The 15,966-nt window shown below is 36.8% G+C and overlaps 1 long non-coding RNA gene across 9 annotated transcripts in view; it reads right to left on the bottom strand.

Moving 5' to 3' along the window:
* Nucleotides 1-3,330: 3,330 nt before the first annotated feature.
* LOC101440690 (uncharacterized) overlaps nucleotides 3,331-15,966 on the bottom strand; it is a 63,205-nt gene continuing 50,569 nt past the window's right edge. For 8 of the 9 annotated variants that reach the window (XR_011646298.1, XR_011646297.1, XR_011646296.1 and 5 more), the window contains one exon: nucleotides 3,331-3,677. This is a non-coding gene — a long non-coding RNA (uncharacterized lncRNA). Of the gene's footprint in view, nucleotides 3,678-4,945; nucleotides 5,086-15,966 lie in introns of all 9 variants that reach the window. The other variant, XR_001118422.4, reaches the window with a different exon arrangement.

Here is a 15,966-nt window from a genome sequence, read left to right as displayed (position 1 = left end):
CTCCTAAAGGATAGGAGATTAAGAGATTTGAAGCCCCTATACCAGAAGTAAAATGAATAGAAATGGGTCTGGTACAACCAAGTCCAAAGAGTCTTCCATCGCCCTCATTTGAAGGCACTGTAGTCTTTAGCCTCCAGTTTCCCTCTCAGAAAGAATGCAGCTTCACAACTTAGGCCTACCATCTTTGCCAGGGTCTAATCTAAGCCCTGTCTTATGAGTGGCACTCTGAAGTTTCAGTTTTTAAACCCTTTTAAATAACATACACCTTCCTCAAGTTGCTAAACATTTGGAAGCATCTCAGCAATATGATCCTGGTTGTTTGATTATGATCTACTTAACTTTCATGTCAGATCAAGTGAAACTCCCTGTAGAGCTGATGTTTCCAAATTTGTTTCTTTCCCGGAAATGTTCAATTATCTCCCCTCTTTCCTTCTCTGTCGTTGACCGATTGCATTAATGGGCCTTATTTTTCACCCCTCCCCTGTATCGGGCCTCTTACCATGTTGATTTAGTATGGCCTTTTGCTAAAGAGGTAGAGTTTATTTCTCCATGATTCAAAGAAGTGACCAAAGGCTTCATTGAGGAGCCTGTGTTCAATGAGATTGACCTATCAGTGATTTAGCAATAGAAGGTGTTTCTAGGCTGTGATGAGTTGGGAGGGAGACATATTGTGATTCAGAAGGGTTCAACTTGTTTAAAGCAAGACCCCAGCTGGTTGCTCAGAACATAGGAACAAGGTCCTGCCTCCACAAAGCCGATGTCAGCAGGAGCTAAGGAAAGAGCAGCCAGGCTCCATACCAATAGGCTGAGGTTCTGGTTGAGGGTCCAGGAGGGAAGCTGGAGGGCAATCAGGAAATCAAGAATGGGGATAAGCAACCTACAGAGCGCGTGCATACTTCTAAGCTTACAGCTGAAGACAGCAAGACTAATGGCAGAAACCAGAGACAGATAGAAAAGGGGAAGCCGAGCTCTCTCCAGGTTCCATGAGAAATGTGTGCGAATCAGACAAGGCCAAAGCTTCAGGGCCTCTAGGTTGGCAGGCCTGGGGAAGGCAGGGGTTGACAACTGCCACCCTGGCCTTTCTCACTTTAGGAGTGGACACTAGCAGCCTTCTAACGCTGCTATCCTCACCCCCAGGTGCGCTTCAGATTACCCGACACACTTGAAAAAATACTAGTGCAGGGAATCTACTCCTTGGAATTCTGATTCAACTGGTTCTGACTGGTGGGATAAATGGGCATTATTTTAAATAAAATATAGCAGACTGATTAGGGAACCACTTAACCAGTCTACCTGTCCCCTGACCTTTCTTCCCAGTATATGCTTCCACATTTGCCCTTCTAAACTATAGAGTAACTAGGTGCCTTACTTGCATAAAGAAGAAAAAAGTAACATTCATACACATAAATACAAGGGTGAGAATGAAAAAAGTAATATTCATACACATAAATACCAGGGTGAGAATAAATTATAGAATAACTTTTTAATCTCTAATTATACATATCAGTCATTTAAAACTTGTGGCCAAGGGTAGGCATTTGCCTCCTGGCCATTTTTTTTCATGCCCTCTGTGGTAACAGAGGGTTCCGTACAAAGACAGGAAGTATATTATAAACCTTCAGAGCACTTTACCCTAAAGAGGTCCTTTAAAAGATTAATTTTAAAGGAGATCATAACTTTAAATGACAAAATATTAGCTTACCTTTTTTTTTCTTCATCTATTCTTATCCAACCCTGGAATTCTAGGGTTCTTAACACAGATCAGTACTTGTTAAGTAAAAAATAAAAGAGGATGCTAGGGCACACATGACAGGGGGTTCTTTTGGATCAGGGATGAGGGCAATCAACTTAGAGAAGGTGCCACTTGGTTTCCGGCCCAAATGAAGAAAAGGAGCCAAGCTTGTGACTATCTGGGGCAAAAGCTTTCCAGGCAGAGGCAACTGTCAGGGCAAAAGCTCTGAGGAGGATGCCTGCTTGAGAGTACATGGATAAAGGGCAGAGTGTGGCCACTTCAGACAAAGCACACAGCAGCTCCATGTCCAAAATGCTGAACACCCCAATCAGCTGAAGGGCAGAAAGTGAATCCCCCAAAGTAAACAGGAATAAGAGCTAAATATATGGCTAAAGCACCACAAGCAACCACAGCTGGTGTTACAGACAGTGTTCTGTGTATATTATGCTCTTTTACATAATGCTTACAAGGAATGGAGACTTGCATGACTCCTCAGTGTTCCCTAGGATAGATACAAAATAATCTTTTATTAATCTTATTTAAACTTGTTACCATTGTACATGATCTCAGAAGACCAAGTGGAGAAACACATCATATAAATCAAAGGAATAAATCAATATGAAAGAAAAGACAATTCTATGCCCAAATAAAAATTTCTGCCTGTTCTGCTATACTATAAAGCATTTTGTGAATGGAAACATTGTATAGAAATGTTAAAGAAACACATAAATATAATCTCCCTCCATTTTTAAAGACAAGAGTATCAGCAGACCAATAGTCATAATTTTGTATTTAAAAGGTCTTTCAGACTCACCTTTTCCAGGCTGTAACAGTTACCCAGGGTGATGGTTAGTGGCATGGTGTTGGAGACAGAAAGAACTAGGCTCAAGTCCCTACTTTGCAATTTAGTGTCTACGTAATCTTGGACAAGGTATTTACTCTACCTGGTCTTTGTTTGGAAATAAGTAAAATGGGATGATTCTTCCCATTTCAAATTATCCTTGTGGGAACAAAATGAGATTCTATGGAGTGTGGCATAGAGGCTGTCACCTGCTTGTCGACATAATTATCAGCATTATCTCACTGGAGGCCATGGGTGTATGCAACAAGCACATGCTTGTATGCCTGAAAACACACAAGACAGGCTCTGGATAGAATAAGATTGTGGCATGTCCACTGCCTTCATATTGTAAGGCTTGGAAAGGACAACAGTCCCTCCGTAGCTTTATCAATCAGTCCTCTCTGCTAGTTAAGAATCTGGGAGGGAGGAGATCAGCCTGTAGCGTACTGGCTGTCTACACATTTAGCTTGGTCAGATTGGCTTCTAGTTCTTTATTAAGGAACTTGTCAACACTCTTAAGAAAGATTTCTGGAGAGAATTCTTCCTAAAACAAATTGCCACCTAGAAACTCATAAAGGATCCATATAAATAGGAAGACAATTTTATAACAATTATTGACTTTTGAGAACCTTAAAGATTAATGTCATTCATGATGGAGAACAGATTTTCTACTTTGGGCGTATTTCCTATCCTACTAGGAAAGTTATCAACATATTCGCCCCTTTTCTATTCAAAATAAAGAAAATCAGTCCATTAATTAGAAACAGAAGGATTTATTCCAGGTAACAGCTCAGGATATAAATCAAGAGAGATGAAGAGGGATCCATAATCAGGAATTGTTCATCAACACCTCTTCTTCTGGTGATGTCACACCTTCCAGAGCTCCACGGCTGTCTGCCCTGAGATTCATTCTGCTTGGCACTCTTGGACCCTCTGTGAATTAACTAACTGGAATAACCATGATCTAGGGCTTCATCAAAGCAACCACACCTTTTCTGGGAAGCCAATGGTCCTTGAGGTCTCAGCCTTTTAAACAAAGGGCTTGAATGTTTCCTTATCGACATCGTCAAAGATCAGGTGTTTTAGGATGACAAACTTTGTTTCCTGCTGGGCAAAAAAAAAGTAATAAGGTTTAAAAGAACAGACTGCCTCTTTTGGCTGCTAAGTATTAAATTATCTTATAAGCACAGATTCTTAAGGACATACATGCAAACACCCTTAATAATAAAAATAGATGGATTCTGTAGAATAGACTGTTTAGTTTAATGGGAAAAAGTAATGAACCTAGGGTGAGAACTTGGGTTCAAGTACCAGTTCAATCATTGAGTAGCTGAGGAAGCCTGGGCATAGTAATTTCACTTCTCAGAATGTGTTTACTCATCTATAGAATGGGAATGGTAATATTTAGTTCAGGTGCCTTACAGCATTGTATTGAAAATCAAAACAGATTGTATCTGTACAAGTATTATGAAAGCTGTAAGAGGCACTGCCATATAAGTGGTATTGTTATTACCAACTTCCAAGAATTGTTGAACACCATATCCTTAGACCACATCAGCAAGCTGACACCTGACAAATGAGAACTCATTACTGTGTCATATCTCATTGTCTCTGTCTCTTTTCATTCTCAGCTCATAGGATGGGCCTGTGTTGCCCTGTTAGCATACCCCGTGGGTAGAGGGCATTTCTCTACAGTGGAAAGGATTTACAGCCCCCATACCACTCCTTCTCACAAACTCATTTAGTAAAATGAATGTCACTCAAAATTCCTAAAGCAAGAAAAGAGAAATAAAGGAAGCAGGTAGATGCCTCTGTTTTTTACTTCTTGTAAATTTTTGTTGTCAGGATTATTTATAGATCCAACTGTCCATAGTCTTTACCATTTGTTGAGCATTTTCTGTAGTTGGTCATGAGATAACTATAGGTGATGTGGAATACCTCATTTAATCCTCACAACCAACATGAAATACTATTCCTGTTCCAATTTTATAGACGGGAAAACTGAAGTTTGGAGATTGAGTCATTTTCCTGAGGTTACACAGCTAGCCAGTCAGCAGCATAGATGGGACTAGAACCTTTGTCTGCATGGCTCCAAAGTACAGCCTGACAATTTTATTATCAAGTTTTCCCTGAAAAATTGTTCTATGGGTACTGTTAGTTTTGTCTAGAATCTAGCCTTGGGATAGGTTCTTTTTTTTTGGTCAGGGCTAAGCCAAAGCTATATTTTATTTTATTTTATTTTTTACACATTTTAAAAATTAAAATTAATAGATCACACAGAATGTTACATTAAAAAACATAAGAGGTTCCCATATAACTCCCTCCACCCCCACCCCCACCATTTTTGTAAATTGTATTTTGAAGATATATACATCACAAAAAAAGGGGTAGGTTCTTCAGTATCAGTCCAGATACAGTCAAATGATTCATTTTCCATTCAACAAAGATTTACTGAGTGCCAGTTGTCTGCTGGGTACTGCACTGGGAAGGCTGTCATCAGCTATGAAGGAATCTAAAGATAAGATTGCATTTATAAACCTCTGTTTACCCACAGCTCTTCCAGAAACACTAGCAAACACATAAAGATGCTGTTAATACATGTTAACACTAAGTTATCCATTTTGATGGGGAAAGGAGATAGGATAGAAAGAACTAATAGATAGTAAATATTATATATGTATGTATACAAATATATATATACATATATATCGTACTGCAGTCAGGAGTTTGAGAGTTTGATCTCACTTTAAACTTTTATTTTTTGTTTTTTATTTTTTTTAAGATTTTATTTATTTATTCTCCTCCCCTCATTGTTCGTGCTCACTGTCTGCTCTTTGTGTCCATTTGCTCTGTGCTCTCTGTGTCTACTTGTCTTCGCTTTAGGAGGTACCGAGAACTGAACCTGGGACCTTCCATGTGCTTGAACCACCTCCACTCCCTGCTTTGTTGTCTTTCTCACTGTGTTTCCTCTTTGTGTGTCTCTTGTTGTATCATCTTGTTGTGTCAGCTTGCCACGCCAGCCCGTCACACCAGCTGTCTTGCTTGTCTTCTCCAGGAGTCATCGCCAACTGAACATGGGACCTCCCATGTGGTAGGAGGGAGCTCAATTGCTTGAATCACATCTACTTCCCACTTTAAACTTTTATAAGATCTTTTTGACTTTCTAAACCATCCTCTTATTTTGACCTGTAAAGTATTTATAAACAGTATAATAGCTAAGAATTAGGGCGCAAAGAGAATGAGAGTGAAAAGCAACATGGGTAACCCAGAAGCTAAGCACTCTTGTATAGTCATCATTGTTTTCAAATGCATTTTCCATGATTTCTCAGCACATAGCTCAAATTGAGCTTTCCTTCCCTCTGTACCTTAAGGTTTATTTTCATACTTGTGGGGCCTTCTCTTTAGAGAGAGTGTAAACACTTTGAAAGAAATATCCCTGCCATAGTTCTTTATACCTCCACAGCAAAGAAACTAATCCTAGGCATTTAAAAGGAATTAAATAGATACTCGCTGAATTACAGCTTAAGGTTTTTGGTGTGGTAACAGTAATTTGTGAAGGATTTCAGAAACTAAAAGCAAAGATGTTATTTAAAGCCATTATCTTTCCTTTAGTTGAAGGCAGAAGCATAATGGTTAAGAAACTAGATTCTATCATTTTTTAGGTCTGTATCTTTGGGGAAATTAATTTCTGTTTCTGAAAAATAAAACCCTGTCAAATCAAAATTCTATACCTAGCAATAATATCTTTCAAAATGGGAAGGAGAAATAAACACTTTCTCAGCAAAAACATAAATATATATTTAAGAAAGCAAATCTGATAGAATTCATTGCTAGTAGACCCAGAGAAATTCCTCCTCCTTTTCCTTGTTAAAGGAAATTCTTCAGACAGAATGAACAAACTAGCAGACAGAACTTTGAATCTGCACAAAGAAATTAAAAGCACTGGAAATGGATTAAGGAAGGTAAAATAAAATTCTTTTTATTATTTTTACTTATTCTGGACAATGACTGTCTACAGCAAAAATAGTAAAAATATATTATGTATTCATAATATATGTGAAAGTAATATGTGACAATAGAACAAGGAGGAGAGGGGGGAGTTGAGGACATACTGTTGTCCTTATACTAGTCATGAAACAGACTTATATTATTTGGAAATACACTTTGATTAAATAAGATGTAAATGATAAGCCCTAAGGCAACTAGTAAATTTTTAAAAAAGAGAAACACATGATAATCCAAGAGTGTAGATAAATTTGAATCAAAAAAAATATGTTCAATTAATCCAAAAGGAGGCAAAAAGAAAGGAAAAAATAAATAAGGAACAGAAGGAATAAATAGAAAACATCTGGCAAGATGGTAGATTTTAATTCATCCATATCAACAATCACACTGAAGGTAAACCACACTAATTAAAAGATAAGAGATTGCCAGATTAGGTAAAAAGGAGGACCAAACCATAAACTGTCTACAAAAATACCATTTAAAAACAAAGACTTAGGTTGAAAGTTAAAGGATGGAAAAGAATGCAAATACTAATCAAAATAATATTGAAGAAACTTGATTTTCATCGAAGTAGGCTTCAGACAAGAAACATTACCAGGAATAAAGAGGGTTTTTATATAATTATAAAGAGTCAATTCTCCAAGAAGACAAAACAACTAACAAGTTTACTCCTATAAATTCCACAATTTAGATGGAATAGACAAACTCTACAAAACACATCTGACCAAAATTGTCACAAGAAGAAAGAGAAAAATCCAAATAGCATTATATTTATTTTTCAAATTGAATTCATAGTTAAAAACCTTCCAACAAAGAAAATTTCAGGCCCAGATGGCTTTACTCATAACTTCTATCAAATGTTTAGAGAAAAAAGTAACACCAGTCCTACACAAAGTCTTTGAAAAAATAGAGCAAAAGGCCACATTTTCCGAATGGTTTTATGAGGCCAGCATAACCCTGACTCCAAAACCTATCAAGGACATTACAGGAGAAGAAATGTAAAATTCAATATCCTAAGAGAATATAGGTGTAAAGTCCTCAATAAAATATTAGCAAAACATATTCACCATTATACGAAATAAACAAATGTTATATTAATAAATGAGGATTATGCCAGGGTCGCATAATTGGTTTGGTAATAGAAAATGAAATGATGTAATTTATCACATTAACAAAATCAAAGAGAAAAAAAAGTATCACCTCAATTGATGCAAAAACATTTTTGACAAAATTTTATACCCATTAGTGAAAAAACGCTCTAAAAAATAAATTAGTAAAATAATTTCTTCAAACAGATAAAAGGCATATACAAAAAACAACAGCTAATGTTATACTTAATGGTAAAATATTGAATATCTCTTTCTGGGATCAGGAGCAAGGAAAGATGTCTACTCTCTGAGATTACTGAAACTTGCTAGACTGACCTTACCCTTGTTTAATGTTATTTCAGAAGTTGGGTTCATTTCCATATCAATTTAACATTATAATGGAGGTCCTAGCTAGTACAATACTAAAGGGAAAAAATAAAAGATACAAATTAAAAAGAAATAAAACTCTCTTTTTTACAGATGATATATTATGCACATAAAACATCTTAAGGAATCTATAAAAAAGGCACTAGAAAAAAGTGAATTTAGTAAATTTGCAGGAATCAATGTCAAAATAAAATAATTAATAATATTTATACTTTTTACCAGCAAACAATTGGAAAATGGAATTAAAAACAATTTCCCACATTAGCAGCAAAGTGCACAAACTACTTAAAAATAAAGTTAGCAAAAAACATATGTAAGACCTATATTCTGAAAACTATTACAATCACAGAAAGATAGTAATAAAAAGTAAATCCAATAACATGCTTATGAATTATAAGAATTAATATTGTTAAAGCATCAATTCTTTCCATATTGCTCTATAGATTAAGTGCAATCCTAATCAAAATCCCAGCAAGCATCTTACTAGAACTTCACAAACTGATTGTAAAATGTATACAGAAATGTAAAAGAAGAAATAAAGCCAAAATGTCCTCAGAAAGAACAAATTTGTAAGACTTCTACTTGCTTTCAAGACTTACTATAAAACTACAATAATTAAGACACAGTTTAATTTGCATTAAGATAAACAAAGAGGTCAGAAGAACCAAATAGAGTCCAGAAATAGGTCCACATATGTTGGCTAACTGATTTTCAACAAAGGCACACACACAAAATACAATAGGGAAAGGAAAGTCTTTGCAACAAATGATACTAGAACAATTGGACATTCATGTAAGAAAAATGAATCGCAACCTCCACCTCACATAATACACAAAAAGCAGTTTGAGATAGGAGGCTTTAATGTGAAATCTAAATCTATAAATCTTCAATGGTTTCTGAAAGAAAATATAGAAAACTACCTGTATGATCCTGTGGTTAACAAAGACTTCCTTCACAGGACACAAAAAGCACTATAGATAAAAGAAAAAATCTTAAGTGGACATAATCAAAACTTAAAATTTCTGCTCAGCAAGAAATTTTAAGCAAGCCCTGACCTGGGAGAAATGTTCACCATGCCAATTTCTAGTGAGGATGGATTTATCTGAAATATATGAGAACTCTTAGAAATCAATAATAAAAAGACAACTCAATTAAAATAAGTAAAAAAACAAAAACAAAAAACAAAATAAAATAAGCAAAGTACTTGAATAGATACTTCACAAAAGAAAGCATATAAATACCCAAAGTATACATTAAAAGGGTCTCAAACCATTAGTTAAAAGTGAAAAGCAAATTAAAACTGTAATGAGAAATCACTTAATATCCAAAAGAAATAAGAGTAAGGCTGTGGAGCAACTGGAACCCTGGCACACTGCTGGTAGTTGTGTAAAATGTGGTACAACTACTTTGGAAAACTCTTTGGCAGTTTCTTATCAAGTTAAACAAACACTTACTAACAGTTCCACGCCTTAGTATTTACCCAAGAGAAAACACTTATGCACAAAAAGACTGGTATACAAATGTTCGAAGAAGCTTGTTTGAAATAGCCAAAAATTGGAAACAACCCAAATCATCATCGATAAGGGAATGGAGAACCATAAAATGAAACACTGTTTGGCAGTTAAAAGGAACAAACTACTGTCCGAATCTCAAAGACATTTTGAGCAAAACAAGTCAGACACAGAAGAGTACCCACTGTAGGATTTCATTTATAGAAAGTTCTAGAGCAGGTAAATCTAATTTATGACAGTAGAAATAATATAACTCCCTAATGGAGCAGACTGACTGAAAAAGTGTACTAGAGAAATTTCTGGAGTGAAGGAAATGTTCTGTATCTTGATTGGTATGTGGTTACAGGGGTGGACTCATTTGTTGAAACTCAACTAAACTGTGTATTTAAAATCTGTGTATTTCATTATAAATTATACTTTGTTTTTTAAAAAAAATAATTTAAAAAACTAATGGTAAGTGAAAGAAGCAAGTCATAACAACATGATGTCATTTACATAACATTCAAATACAGGTAAAACTGAATAACATATTTCTGACTGTGAAATTATTTTCTAAATAGTCTTCCATAAGAGCTGACAGTGCTTGCCTCTGGGGAGGGGAAAGTGAAGAGTCCGCTATATTTCTTCACAAAACTTACAACTATTTGACACTTCTAAAATCTGGACCTTCGATAAACTTGGATAAAAATAAAGGCTAAAAAAATCATACTCATTTTAGGTTGCTGCTATAATATTAATTGAGGATTGCTGGCATTCATTTCAAATGTAAAATTAATTCTGATGGGTGGATGTGGCAGCAAGTCCAGACTGTTAAGTCCAGGAGCCTGAATCCATCTGTTGTTGGTTGTGCCAGTAGTACTGGCCCTCCTTGCTCCTAGTCAAGCAAAAAGACAGTGGGGGAGGGAGGACCTCCACCCATCCAGTGTGACAATACCCTGGAAAGGTACACAAGAGGGAGCACTGTGACAGAAAGCCAATCTGTATACCCTAATTACAAAGTCTCACTTTTACCAAACTGATACAAAAGTGAAGTCAAATTAAATACTGTCTAACTAACCAGTATAAGCAAGATTTCAAGACCAGGCATTACTTAGCCTAGTAACCGAAACATAGAGACTTGTAAATTCTCTATCAACCCAGATCCGGTGTCTCAGCCAACAGCTACAAGGTTAGACCATTTTGTTTTCACACATCTCTCTTTTCAGGGCTCGGTTTGTAATATTTACAGAAAAAAGGCAATGCTGGTAAACAGTTTCACACAATGAGGTGTGAGAGTTGATAGGGTCCTATTCAAGCTCTGAACTCCCCTGATGAGCTGCCAAAAGTTGTTATGAATGGCCCAGCTGACAGGGCGATGACTGATAAAGGAAAAACAAACAGCCTGGGTAATTCATGAAAACACACAGCACCAAGACAACTCCAAGTGGCGAGTGACAGTTAAGATAATGGAATTTTAGAAGCTTTTCTTAAGGGGTCCTCTCTACACAATTATTCTGTTAATAGAGTCTCCAGTAATGTAGTTGGGTCTTCAACTTTTTTCCACAGAAAAATATTTATTATGATTTCCGGCAGAGAGGTGCTGGTCTCAGGCTTTCATCAAATGGTCAGTTTTTCATACAATTTCCTCTTCCCGGAGCAGGATTCATTTTAGTTGAGAACTATGTCTGCCATTTAAAGGAAAACAAACGAACATATATACATATATTCTAATTCCACTTCTTTTGCTAGAAACATTTTTGAAGCATTCTTCCTTTATTTCTTTCATTTATAAACCATTTGCCATGAACCTTTGATTAGAAAATAAATATTGGTTAAACACTCAATTGCTAATATTTTAAAGAACAATTTAAATGTGTTTGAAGCTAATTTCCAATTTGCATAGCCTATTTGGGGTTCATTTTCTTAAATCAGGCATGACAGAGCAAGAAAGTGTCAATTTGTCAGTGCTTTGCCTCCCAATGGTTTTTCATGAAGTACACTGCAGTTTCCATAACAATGGCATATTTCTCAATTAATGCTTTAGTAAGCAGAAATATGAAGATACATATAAAGCATGTATATACTCACACATAAGTATTGTCAGATTACTTGCACAAAGAAAGGGCAGAAAGAAGGCAGAAGAGAGCCAACCTGAGAGAAAATGTGCAGGGGCTGTGTATTTTAGAACCTTGCTATGGTCAGGTCAGGGCACAAACAAATGCTGAATCTCAGCTCTCCCCCAGCTCCGAACAAAATCAGTTAATTTGCATTTTAACAAGATACCCAGGTGACTCATATGCATATCAAGATTTTGAGAAGCTCTGTAATGTGGATGAATCTTTAATATTTTGTTCATGGCTATAGAAGTTTACAAGTATGATGACCCGTGTTTCACAAAAGCTTTAAAAGTATATAATTTGGGTTAGGTTCTTGGTGCTGCCTTAAAAAAAAAAACAAGCAAAACAAATGGAAAATCCAATTCAGGGGAGCTGATATGGCTTAGTGGTTGAGTGCTGGCTTCCCACATATGAGGTCCTTCAGTCCAGCCAGCCTTCTAGGGAGGTAGATCCCTCCCTAAATCACTTTCCTTTCACCAAAATATTTCTAGGCTCATTTAACTTATCATGAACCACATGACTTCAATGGCAATCCTAAAAACATATTTTAAAATATCTTGATTTTAGTATCAAATGTTTGGCCACTGCAATACAGAAAAGAATATCTTACAGGGGAGATGAAAGAATCATTGGAAAGGCCAAAACAAGAGTTGGCCTTCACACAACTACCAAAGTCACTAAAAACCCACCATTAGATGTTCATTCCTTTAGGTTTTATGGTCTTTAGAATTTATAGTCTTATTTAGATTTGAAGGGATCTTGGAATCTAGTCCAACTCTCAACAAATTTACTGGGTCTTGATCATTTTAAATATATTTAAATATAAAAACTTAAAGTGGCCCTAAACACTGTAAACAAGGACAAAAGGTAAATTGGGGGAGGTATTTCCAAAACATATTTAAAAGGGCTTGTTTCCTTAATTTACAAAGGATTTATTAATTCAGAGGGAAAATCAATCCAGATTAATCTAGAAGCCATGTCAGATAAGGAGTAGGGAAAAGTCAGAAGTCAGTGGAAATCAGAAAAGGAAAGAAAGGAGAGGACATGTCCATATGAGGTGAGGCAGAGATGCAAACCAAGGAACCCCAAGGATTGCAGCAAGCCAGCACCAGAGCACCACCAGCCCCTGTTTCTGAAACTGTGAGACAGTAAATTCCTGCTGCTTAAGCCAATTCACTGTTTAATATTTGTGATAGCATCTCTGACAAACTAAGACACTCCACTAGGAATTTAACCCAGGATAATACTTGCAAAAGTATCTTAAACTAGATGGATAAAGATGTTCAATGCAGCATGGTTAACAATAATGGAAGTCTGGAAGCCACCTCAAAGAGCATCTGGCAAGAGGGCTATCAATGCCAAGACAAAGCAACCCAACACTGGAAGAGGACAGCAGGCATTAGAGAGGATCAGCTAGCCAGCAGGTGATGACACTGAAAGGTCTCTGAGAGATACCATCTATTGAAAGAGAGAAGAAAAGGAAGGGCAGAACAGTATGTATCACTTGATCCTTTTAGGTTAAATAAAAATTAAGAATATATATTAGTATGTGACTCATTTCTTGTATTTTCCTGAAAACACAAACAAGAACCAATTAAGTGACTACAATTAGGGGAGAGATGGACCAGACAATGATGTGAGGATAAGGGGTGGGCAGAAGGCTTCTAATTTTAATTATATGCTTATCTTGCCTTTTGAATTTTCTAGAAATTCTGTGAGTGTGTATATGTGTACATAAGTGTAATGCAAGCAGTCACTACCTTGGCATTGAGATTATAAATCACTGTGTCATATATTTCTGTAGAAAAAAAATGGACAAAATTTATTAAGGTTTTTTTTTTTTTTTCTTTTTCTTTATGTCCCAGGTAGAAGAATATCAGGATAAATATTTTGGAATGAAATTATTCTCCATGAGCTCATTGTCACCATCAGCTCTTTGAAGGCAAATGGGTGCCTCAACCACAAAGTAGCCCGACTCCCCGAAATAACCGCTATCTCCTCTGGAACAGTGGTGATAACATTTTTCTAAGTCATGACCTTTGAAAATCTGGTGAAACAATGACCAGAAAACTTAGCCTCTCATGTAAAATTCTGGGTTCAATTTCAAGTATTTTGCAGAACCCCTGAGACCCATCCATGGATTATATTAGTTCAAGGTTCTGAGGTAAGGATAAGGTGTTCTTCAAGAATCCTGAGGTCAGAATGACACCAACTTTATAATTTCATGCTAGTGGAGCTTCAAGATCCTCCCAAGGGCTGCTTCTGAGGCAAGCACCGTCCTGACTCTCCCACACCCACTCCAGTTGAGTCAGGAACCCCGCCTCCACAATCCTATAGCACTCCTTGCTTGTCTTTATAGAGTATCTACTGTGCTGAGTTGTAATCTTTCACTTGTCTGAATTGCCATCAAGATAGTTGCTTCTATAGGGCAAAGGAACTTGTTTTATCAATCTTTCGTTTATCAATACATGGAAACATTAAAGCTGACAAGTGAATGAACACATGCATGAATGCCCAGTATAAATCATCAAACCTTTGTGAGGAACCACATACAAACCTGGTCTAACCCATCCTAGGCAGTACAACCATATTTCTGGCCCTACCGTATAACCATTATGATACCCTTTGGAGTCATGAAGAAGCTCTAGAATTACAGTTTCATAAATACAGGTCATGTGGACCTTATATGTGATTTCTCTAGTCGAAGGTTCTAACTCCTTCCCTTACCCCACTCAGCCATCTATTGAATTCCCTGATTAGAAGGCAGATCCATCCTCTGAGTATAGAAGGCGGCTGAAATCAAACCCCCTTTTCTTTGGAAAAAGAGTGAGTTGTTTGGTCACAAGAAGGGCAGTACTTTAGTTTCCCAGATTACTCATACCTAATTTGGTCAAAAATAAGATAAAAGGTCACAAGACATCTATTAACTCAGTCACCAAAATGCCTCCTTCTTGCCATCATTTGCTGCCTGGTAAGGAAGAAGAAGGAAAATGGAAATTATCCAAAAGTGTCCCATGCCAGCATACTCCAGAGATAGTAAAGCATTGCCCTGTGGACTTCCTGTCCTAACCACAGTGACGATGAAAGAGATCCTGGTGAGGGTTCTGGATCAGCATTCATGAAATCCTAAGAAGGTAACTTACTTTCTTTGGGACTCAATGTATTAATCAGGATAGACTGGGCCAAAAATATTAGTGGCAAAACACAACAGTTATTTTACACACATGGAGCCCTCGGTGAATTGGGTGATTCACATGATGAATCAATGTGATTCATCCATCCATGTGATGCCCAGCAACCTGGGCTGCCTCTCTTCAGTGACACTGTCAGCTCAGCACTTGGCACCCAGGATACCATGACAGGGAAAAGGTAATGTGGAGATCTCACATCCACTTCTATTTACCACTGGACAGAACTAGAAATCTGGCTACAAGTGAACCAAGAGGGAGTCAAGAAGTACAGTCTTCCTGTGTACCAAAGGAGAATAAAACAAAAGAGGAGTTGCTGATCACATTGAATTCTCTCAGCCACATTCAATATCCTCATCTGTAAAATGAGGATACTACCTAGCTTTTGGTCCTGCCATAAGGATTAAATAAGAATGCATGTAAATGAATAGCAGACATTCAACAAATGGTGTTATTATCAGTAAAGCCAGTAACTCCCTATTTATTGGGCTCTTAGAGAGGCTTGTTAAATTGTGGGGACACCTGTTTTCAAGGAGTGAAGCTAGTTTTCCCATCAGCAAGCTTGTCTGTTTATCAAAGGAAGTAACATTAACCCTGGAGTATGACACTCAGGAGAGCCTCAGGTATCACTGGGCAGTGGAAAACAACTCAAAAATGCCTGGACACTGCTCTCAAGCAGTCACATCCAATGACATACCTGGACAAAACTATTAATACATCATGAGATTTCCCTGAACTTACACCAGCAGCTAATGAAAACCAATAAATTCCAAAAATACATCACATGAACAATAAATTCAACTTAACCCTTTTGATGGTGATGATATTAGAAGTCTCTATCATTGTTTTACAGTATATCCCTCTAATTTGTTTTGCTATCATTTGTATACCCAGCATGCAATAAAGTTGTCATCAGTTTGGGTAAATATGTTCAATCCATGTATAATCTGAGAGTCAGATGACAAATTTTAAAAAGTAGATTTGAAATAAGTTTTAACACCTGGGGTGAGGGGAGGAAAGACAAAGAATAGGGATATCACATATAACCCTGGTTATATAGGTAATATAACCGTATTAGATTTCTGTTTCCTAGGTTCCTAGCAGTGTTCTCCACATAA

This window comes from Dasypus novemcinctus, chromosome 18 (assembly GCF_030445035.2).
Source record: "Dasypus novemcinctus isolate mDasNov1 chromosome 18, mDasNov1.1.hap2, whole genome shotgun sequence".
Taxonomy (NCBI): domain Eukaryota; kingdom Metazoa; phylum Chordata; class Mammalia; order Cingulata; family Dasypodidae; genus Dasypus; species Dasypus novemcinctus.
Note: the sequence above shows the minus strand (reverse complement) of the source record. Positions and strands in the feature narration are given on the sequence as shown.